The following is an 8,245-nucleotide window of genomic DNA, read 5'->3' as shown; positions in this document are numbered from 1 at the left end:
AGACTGTTCAAAAGAGACCAGCCGAGCATGACTGAAACTATTCTGTTCCAAAATGGATTACGCAAAAGGGTAAGAAATTTCTGCTTCTTCCTGGGTTTGCTGTTTCCAACAGGCAAGTCTGAAATCCCTCCAGTCATACCTGTTTCTTTTTTCACAGTGTTGTATCCAGTTCTTACAGGGTTTCACTTCCCCTCACCATGCAGCGATGGTGCCCATCCTGGAACAGCCGCTCTTGCGAAGGCTGCTGTAATCGGGCAATTACCACCTTGTAAACCCCCTGGCAGTCCCCTCTTGAGGGCAAAGGCATGGCACCGTTTCATTTTCAGCTGGTGACTGGCTTGCTTACCTTGCCCTGTGTCCCTGAGCCTTGGGAGATTCCTGCTGGCTTCACACTCCGTCATGGGACACCCTCTGGGCTTGTTCAGACAAGTTACTCCCATCATTATGTGTCAGGGGATGAGGGAGCAAGACTGTGGCTTTTGAGTAGCATCACATGCATTAGATTCAATGAAGGATACCAAAATCTTCTGTCACAGTGCCAGATACTCAGATTGTTCATGCTGACCCCCCCAGGACAAGTTCGATGCGGCACATTACAGGAAGGCCACCATGACCCCCAGGAGGCAGCCCCTGGCAGTGGCCCACGAGCCCATGAGAGAACTGAAACCCTTCTCAGTTGATACATTTTCATCTGAGGTGCAGGAAGAGACGCTTGTATGTCTGGCAGCAGAAAAACAACTTCTTGTTTTAGAAGTAGTGCTCTGGTGAAGGATGAAGCAGAGCCACAAGGCTGGTGTTTTTGGTAAGAAATTCCCCCACTTGGATAAAAAAACCAAACAACCGCAAACCAAACCAAAAACAGAAACAAAAGAAATCTAACTTTGTGTTCAATTTACGTGATAAAGAAGAACAGGATCCCTCTGCAAGGCACTTCCATGTTTTTCCTGTAATGTATAATCAGTGTTTACCATCCGAGTGACTCAGAGCTGGGTGACTTTAAGAACACCTTCCTCTTCATATGTGAAATATTACATGAATTTATCCTCATTTGCCTTTTCTGCTCTAGGAGTTTTCCCAAAAGATGGCAAAAAGCACTATTGCTCCAGGCTTGGTTTTCTCCTGTATTTCCCACCACCTTTCCTCTATTACCTAAGTCATCTTTCCCCTATAATCCAGGGGTGTCTTTTCTCCACACAGAGGACTCCATACGTGTGTGGACACATGGATCTGTGTCTTTGTCAGCAGAAGGTACTAGGGATAAGCAAAATACTCTGCAGAGGTCATATCAGTGTCACAGACACTGATATTCTCCACATGGGGTATGACCTTTGGCCAATGTCCTCACAGCAGTCTTGCTGTTCCTGGGGAACTCGGGAGCCAACAGATTGACTTCAGAGCATGTTTAATGCCTCAGCTTTTTCACAGGCAGAAAAGTAGCAGCCTTCCTCAAAAGATAAGCAACTTTTCACTTATTTCAACTAAGTTCTTCTATTTATCTTTATTTCAGTTTGTACTTGCTAGTTGACGATTACATATGGTGACAAATATTGCCACCTTGACTCATGCTATGTTTCAACTCTCTTCTTTAAGGGAGTTGATGCTGACTTGCTCAAGATATTCACGTGGCAAAGCCCATGAGCTGTGCCCTTTTCCTGGCCCAAGAACAACTACTGTCATTTTTACTATTGCTTCAAAATGAGCTTTCAACTACTCTGGTCATGCATGTGCCTCTTTGCCTTTTGAATACTTTGCAATTTTTTAAAGACCAAATGCAGAGCAAGGAAATAATTGCCCAAGTTCCAGGCTTAGGGTGTGAGAGCAGCAGTGAAATTAAGAAGAAGAGTGCAGGGTTCATGGCTGTGCCCAGCCAGCTGTCAGCACAGGACCAGGGAAACTTGGAGGAAGTTCATGGGTTACACTTCAGCTTTTGAATCTCACTGTTGCTGACTTGAAAGGGAAGATAATAAAATAAATGTTGAACGCTGGTTTCCTGTCAGAGGTAAAACCAGAGAGGGAGAGAGGGTCAGAGAGGAAGCTGAGCCACTTTTCCCATAGCGATGGAGCAATGTCAGGGAAGGTTTTTCACAGTGAAAATTACTTGGTCCTCAGAAGAAAGCCTGTACACAATTACAGTGCCTTACCATAAACGTTGAGACACATCCTGCCAGTGACAGCCCCCGAGGGAAACGTGTTGAAGATGCATTTGTAGCATCCTTCGTCTTGGAGGGTGACTCCGTGAAGGGAGATGGCTGAGGCTTGTAAGTCGCTGTGGGCAAAGCTCACGTGGCTGACATAGCCCTTTGCTATTTTCTGGCCGTTCATTGCACTGTAAGTCGCTATGTTGTCCTCGGTCCCTTCCGTCTCCTTCTGCCAGGTCACCTGTATCACATCTTCTTTTGTCACTGACCGGCACGAAAAAGTAACATTTCCTCCTGCCTGGACCGACTGGACTTTTCTGTTCATCACCTGCACAGAGGCTGCAAAAGAAGCAGGTGCCTCACTCAGCTTTTCTCACACTCGTGTGCAGCCCAACCCTAGCAGAGGCCCCCACACCCTCACTTCCAACCAGAGCAACACCGGAGGATTTCTCTGCCCCTCTATCCAGGGAAAAAGTTAAAATGCAACTTGAAAGAACTACTCTGAGAGTTTCACTGGACCTACCACCTCTCACACCAAGCATCTCACCAGCCTGATACCTGTGCTTTAGAGAGCACCACTGAGAAAGGCAGCTCTGGTGTTGGGAGCCACTGATTTCTGTCTGCTGGGACTGCTATCCTGTGGGCACCCATGGAGAGGTTCCCTAAAGTTTCAGCTGTGCTAGTGACCAGACATTGGGCCATTACCTCTCTCTTAGCCCTCCTGTGGTGCAGAGTGAAGGAAATCTGTAAAACTTCTAAAAATTATGTGTCTCATTATACACTGTGCATTGACACTTGTCAGAGATTGGCAAGAGAGCAGAAAACCAGAAGGAAAAAGCAAGGTAGGGAGACCGGAGGCAAACTGCATTTGTCCTGCTCTCTCAGGCTTGAGGCCATGCAGCTGGGAAGCAGCTGCAGAAGAGACCTTGCTGAAGGCCCACAGACAGAAAACTTTCACAGCATAAATGCCATGGAATTAAAGGTCTCTAGGGAAAAGAAAAAACAGTCTCCTCTTCCGATTTATAGACATGTGAAAAAACTCTTAAGGGTACAGGCAAGGAAAAGGGATGCTCCCAGGCTGACAGCTCAGCTCCACAGTCCTCTTAGGATAATAGTTTTCAAAGTTTATTCGCGTACATCAGCAGGAGCAGGAAGATATCAGCAAGGACAGGTGCATCTCTGAGAACATGTAATTCAATGTGTAAGAACACTAAATATCTTTGTAGGCTTTAAAGAGGAGCGAGGCTGTCTGCAGTGCCCAGAGGTACACTTGGCTAACCCACCCAACAAAGCGCTCTCGGGTTCTGGCTGTGGCCATGGCCAGAGAGATCTCCACCAGAGACCAATAACCCAGCTGTGAAGCTGTACCAGTCATTTTGCTGTGCCACAGGCAGAATACAAATCACGATCATGAAAGCTAGTTTGAAACTAATTCAGCCTTTTATACATGATTTTTAAATACAAACCCAGTGTAACACACACACACACACACACACTTTTGGTGGCCTGAGCAGACATCTACAAGCGATGTTTGGCTGGTTGCAATAAATTTGTACATCTCTCTGGAGCTTATAAATGCACTGGTGGTAAATTAAGCAGCGGATACTGTCAACACGACCAGCAGTGACATGCCTGAAGCCCCAGGTGAGCACCGCAGTCGTGTGCAGTGCCACATGTGCTGTGTCACCTCTGGGCTTGCCCTGGAGGGGTGAGAGGTGGGGACTGCAGCATCCAGCGGCACAGAAGGCTGGCAGGGTCAGAGAGGTCCCTAAGGCCATTACAGTAATGACACAAACACACAGACAGACAAAGGAGTTACCTGATGCAATGGTCCAGATGCTGGAGAGGAACAGGCAAGAGACCATCATCATCTTAGCTATATGCTCAGCGGGACGAGCAAGCGACTGATGCATCTAGTGTGACTTCCCCCTTTTTATACACTGCGCTCGTACTCTAGGGACATTCCCAGTGCCTTCAACTACAGTAAGAGGGACCTCATAAAAACTTCCTGCCCCTCTGACACTCAGCTGAATAAAAAAATTTTGGGGGGACATGACAACAAACGTCAGTCAGAAACTGATGATTTCCCAGTGGGGCTGCCACACAGACATGGGTAATGGGTTTTTCACAAGCACCTTTTCCATAAGTTTGGGTTTTCACAAGTGCCTAAATACAAACACAGATTTCTAAGCTGGCTGAGCAGGGTCTGTGGGTTGCAGGATGAAAGACCACCCTGGTCCTGACCTGAGCTCTAGGAAAGGAGTTTGGGTCAGTAGTCATGCTGCAATGATTAGTGCAAATGTCCCCAACTCAGAGGACCCAGTTAGATTTCTGCACCCTTTGTGTAAGTCAGTGGACACCCAGGAGCTGCTGATGCTGCTGTAACACAACTCTTTTTCTAGGTTAAGGAGACCAGAGCAAGCCAAGGGTCAGACCCAGGACATAGGTCATATGTTGCCTCAAAGAAAAATCAGAGCTTTGGTCTCCCCTTTCTTCCACTGAGGTTGGCCCCATCTCCAGAGATCCATGATCCCTCCCTAGCCCCGTCCCTAGGAAAGACAGGGCTGCTGTCCCACAAGGACACCCCTTGCTCTCTGCCCTCACTTGAGATGACATTAAAATAGGTGACACAGCTGGTTTGAGCCACTGTTTTTGTGCACTTTTGCTTTGTCATTATTACTCCTGTGTTTCCCTTTTTTCTGTGGGTTGTGATCATACTGCCGAAACCAGCCAAACCCTCAGCCCATGGGTGGCTCACACACCGCACAGTGGGGCAGCCAGCCACTGACACCTCATGTGCTAATCAAACTTCTACTGGTAAACTGTGTTTCATGTTTCTGCTTTCTGATGAGGTGGCTTTTATTTCTGAAAATTCTTACTACTCCAAATGACTACGATTGCAATTAAAATGTTTTCTTTCAGTTGAATGGCTGCATAGATTAGCCTTGAATCATGCAAATAGTTTAGGGGAAGCCAATGGGCCCAAGTCATAACTTCACACAAAAAATTCTCAGAGGTACTTACGTATTCACAGTTCCTTGTTTCTTCCCAAGAAGTAATTAATCTGGAAACAGAAACAGCTCGGGTATCCCTATGCCTGTAAAGAAACATTTTGGATGTGCTTTTGAGTAGGTTCAATAATTAACTCCCATCAGTTCGCAAACTGCAATTAGTTCATACTATTGCCTTTTTCATTTGAGGTATCTTGTTTTCATTTCCTTGAGTTATTTTCATAGTTGCATTTTCATGCAAAACTTCTGGAAGGGCATTCTGGCCTGACCAAAATGTGAAATCAACGTAAAAATGGTTCTTATGTGGTTTCCCAGACCATTTTACAGCTATTAAGCAATATAATTACCTCCAACAGGCTCTGGACCAAGACTTAGGAACAAGTCAGACAGAAGGCTGTTAGCCCTGAAAAGGAGATTCACAACTAAATATTTAATTTCTGATTGTCAGCCTCTCAGAACTTCCAAAACTTAAAAGAAAAACCCCCCAAAACCACAACCCATTAAAATCTGCTGACACTATGTCCTTTTGCAGCACAGTCTCTTAGCAGGGTGCAAATGATCTCTGAAAAGATTGATTACAGGTTTTGTTTATTTCCTCATTGTCATTCTGCTACAATTTTGAAACAATAGTTTAACAGGAGAACTTTCCACAAGCTTGCAGACACTGTCCTTATAGCTGACACCACTTAGTGACCACAAAAGGAACTGCATCGGATTTTAAAAAGAATTGCAAGCCCAGTTGATATATAGGAAATGTTCTTGTCGACTTTACCCATCGTATTTTCTGTCAGAAACACTCTAATCTTCCAAAACCCTGAAATCTGTGTGCTGATAGAGCAAACACTTCTTGAAAAAGATCAAACCCTCAGTCTTAACAAAGAACAGAGATGGAAAAAATGGTGGGAAAAATTTGTTGGCTCCATTTGCAGCACCCCTGTATACCCAGCATAACTAGTGATAAAAGCCATGTGTTCTGGCTGCTCTTTCCAAGCTCTGGCCTTTTCCAGGTTCTGAGCATGCAGAGACCTCTCTACCAGCCTACATGGGTGGGTGTCCGCTTGCACATCTGACTGCTGCAGCATCTCTGTCTGATCCCTTCCCTTTCTCCAGGGACCTGGCAACATCAGCACTTGATGAATTACTTTCAATACGAGGCAGGCAGAAATATGAGATCCACTCCTTAACCCCGCCACTTCTTTAACTTTTGTGAGTGTATCTTTAAGGGCATATATTCAGGCAGTTCCTGCTCTGTTCATCTTTACAGAGACTTTTGATGGATTACAGACCTCTTCCTTCCTTACAGATCTCACGCTCTTCTGCTTCAGTGGCACAGCATCTTTATTTCTGAGAACTGCACACCATGCCTGAGCATCACTCATGTTTTAAAGCCAGCGAAAGCTTGGGAATAAATCAGGAGAAGATTGTTCTGCAACCACTGCTTGAAAAACCAAGTGATTCCCATTCATTTCCTCATTTCTGCTTCACCAGGATGTGCTCTCTAGTTCCCAGTAAATCCAAAAATGACATACAAGAATTAATTGCATAGTCCTGAAATACCAACATTTCCCAACAGCCCAAATGACTAATGAAGCTGATAACTTGAACTTTCAGAAAATGGGAACCACTCAGGTACAGTTGGAGTCCAAAACATTGTTTGTCAACCATCAATCTAAACCACTGTTTTTTCAACCACCCAAACCCAGGTTAACAACTGGGCAACTGCCTACCTTGTCAGCAGGATTCAGTGCCACCTCTCAAGGCATTTTCTGTAAAGAGAACAAAAAAAGTGAGGGTGGTTTCATCCACTTGTGATTTGCACTGACTTTTGGAGGTTGGTTCTCTGGTATTAGTAGTAGGTACTACTATTGAGAAGCAGCTTGTCAAATGCAAATGAACATCTCTGGAGCTTTATAACATGTTTGTGGGTAATGCCTGGATATGGCAAATCCCTCCACATCTCCCCTGAGTTTGGAGAGCTGCAGTACACTGGGGTTAAGACAGTATCTGCATCTAGAAACGTGTGCTCCAGCCTATGTCATTGCACCAGGGGGAGCTGCAGCAGGACCTGCAGTCCACAGCCCAGTGTTGCTGCAGGACTGAGGGGTGCTCATCTGAACTAGGTTAGGATTAGGGTTAGGGTCCACAGACACAGGATGGACCCTAAGGTCCACCCTTAGGTCTGTGTCCACAGACACAGCTGTTTATCCTTGGTCATGTTTGGACTGGAGGTACTTGATTTGTGATCTCTCCCCAAATTGGACTCCCTCTCTCTGCCAGCACACTGCTGTCAGCTAAAAGTTAGAGCTGCTGGTGCTGAAATCCAGTGTGGGACTGCCTAGTAAAGTGCAAAAGAGAAGGAAAGGAGGGGGCTAATAAGCTGAGACGTAGCTTGTGGTGATGCACATCTATCTGCAAAACTAAATGTTCCCAGGGGATAGCACATGCTGTCAAACTGTCCTGTTAAGTGCCCAATCCTTCTTTCACCTCTGAGTTTTGATGAAATTGCTGCAGACACCTAAAGTCTTACAGAGATTTTTTTTTCTTTTCCAGTAATGTACCACAATTAGAATGTGTGAACAAAAATTTGCTCATTCCCCAGACCACTAGCCCTGCAAATAGTGTTTCTAATTCTTTTATTTTATTTTTTCCTTATAGCTCAGGAGGAAGAAAAAGGGATAAAAATTTAAAAAATAAAATTAAAAAAAAAAAAAAAAAAGGAGAGGAAGAAGCAGAAAAAGACTGCACTGGAAAGCTTCAGTAGGAAAGGCTGTGCTTTGTTGGGGTTTGAAGTGTTTGGTTTGTACCATTCAGTGTGTCACACCATTTCTCAGAAGAGAGAGGTGGCCAGGCATGTGTTTTCCTCCTGCCAAAAAACACCCTAAGTTGCTATTTTTGGTCAAGGGAACCTAGATGTAGTTCATGCTGCAACCCTAGTCACTTCATGAAGGTCATCAGCACCAGCATACACACCAGTGTCTCAGGAAGCCACATCACTCATCCATTCCACCCTTCTTCCTCTCCCACCCCCACTTAAAATGTTTTCATGCAGCAGAGGCTTTGGGGTGATTTGGGGTTTTTTTTAGGTGAAGAACATCT

The 8,245-nt window shown here is 45.2% G+C and overlaps 1 long non-coding RNA gene across 1 annotated transcript; it reads right to left on the bottom strand.

Annotated features, from left to right (window-relative positions):
* Nucleotides 1-2,372: 2,372 nt before the first annotated feature.
* On the bottom strand, nucleotides 2,373-7,804 carry LOC114066508. The gene is made up of 4 exons (XR_003573193.1): nucleotides 7,634-7,804; nucleotides 6,877-6,915; nucleotides 3,958-6,647; nucleotides 2,373-2,477 (listed from the first exon to the last, which is right to left on the bottom strand). It is a non-coding gene; the product is annotated as an uncharacterized LOC114066508 (long non-coding RNA).
* Nucleotides 7,805-8,245: the final 441 nt, after the last annotated feature.

Source organism: Empidonax traillii, unplaced genomic scaffold (assembly GCF_003031625.1).
Source record: "Empidonax traillii isolate 1590-97213 ecotype Southwest subspecies unplaced genomic scaffold, ASM303162v1 scaffold767:size301186, whole genome shotgun sequence".
NCBI lineage: Eukaryota > Metazoa > Chordata > Aves > Passeriformes > Tyrannidae > Empidonax > Empidonax traillii.
The sequence above is the reverse complement of the archived record's forward strand: the minus strand, read 5'-3'. Positions and strand labels throughout refer to the sequence as shown.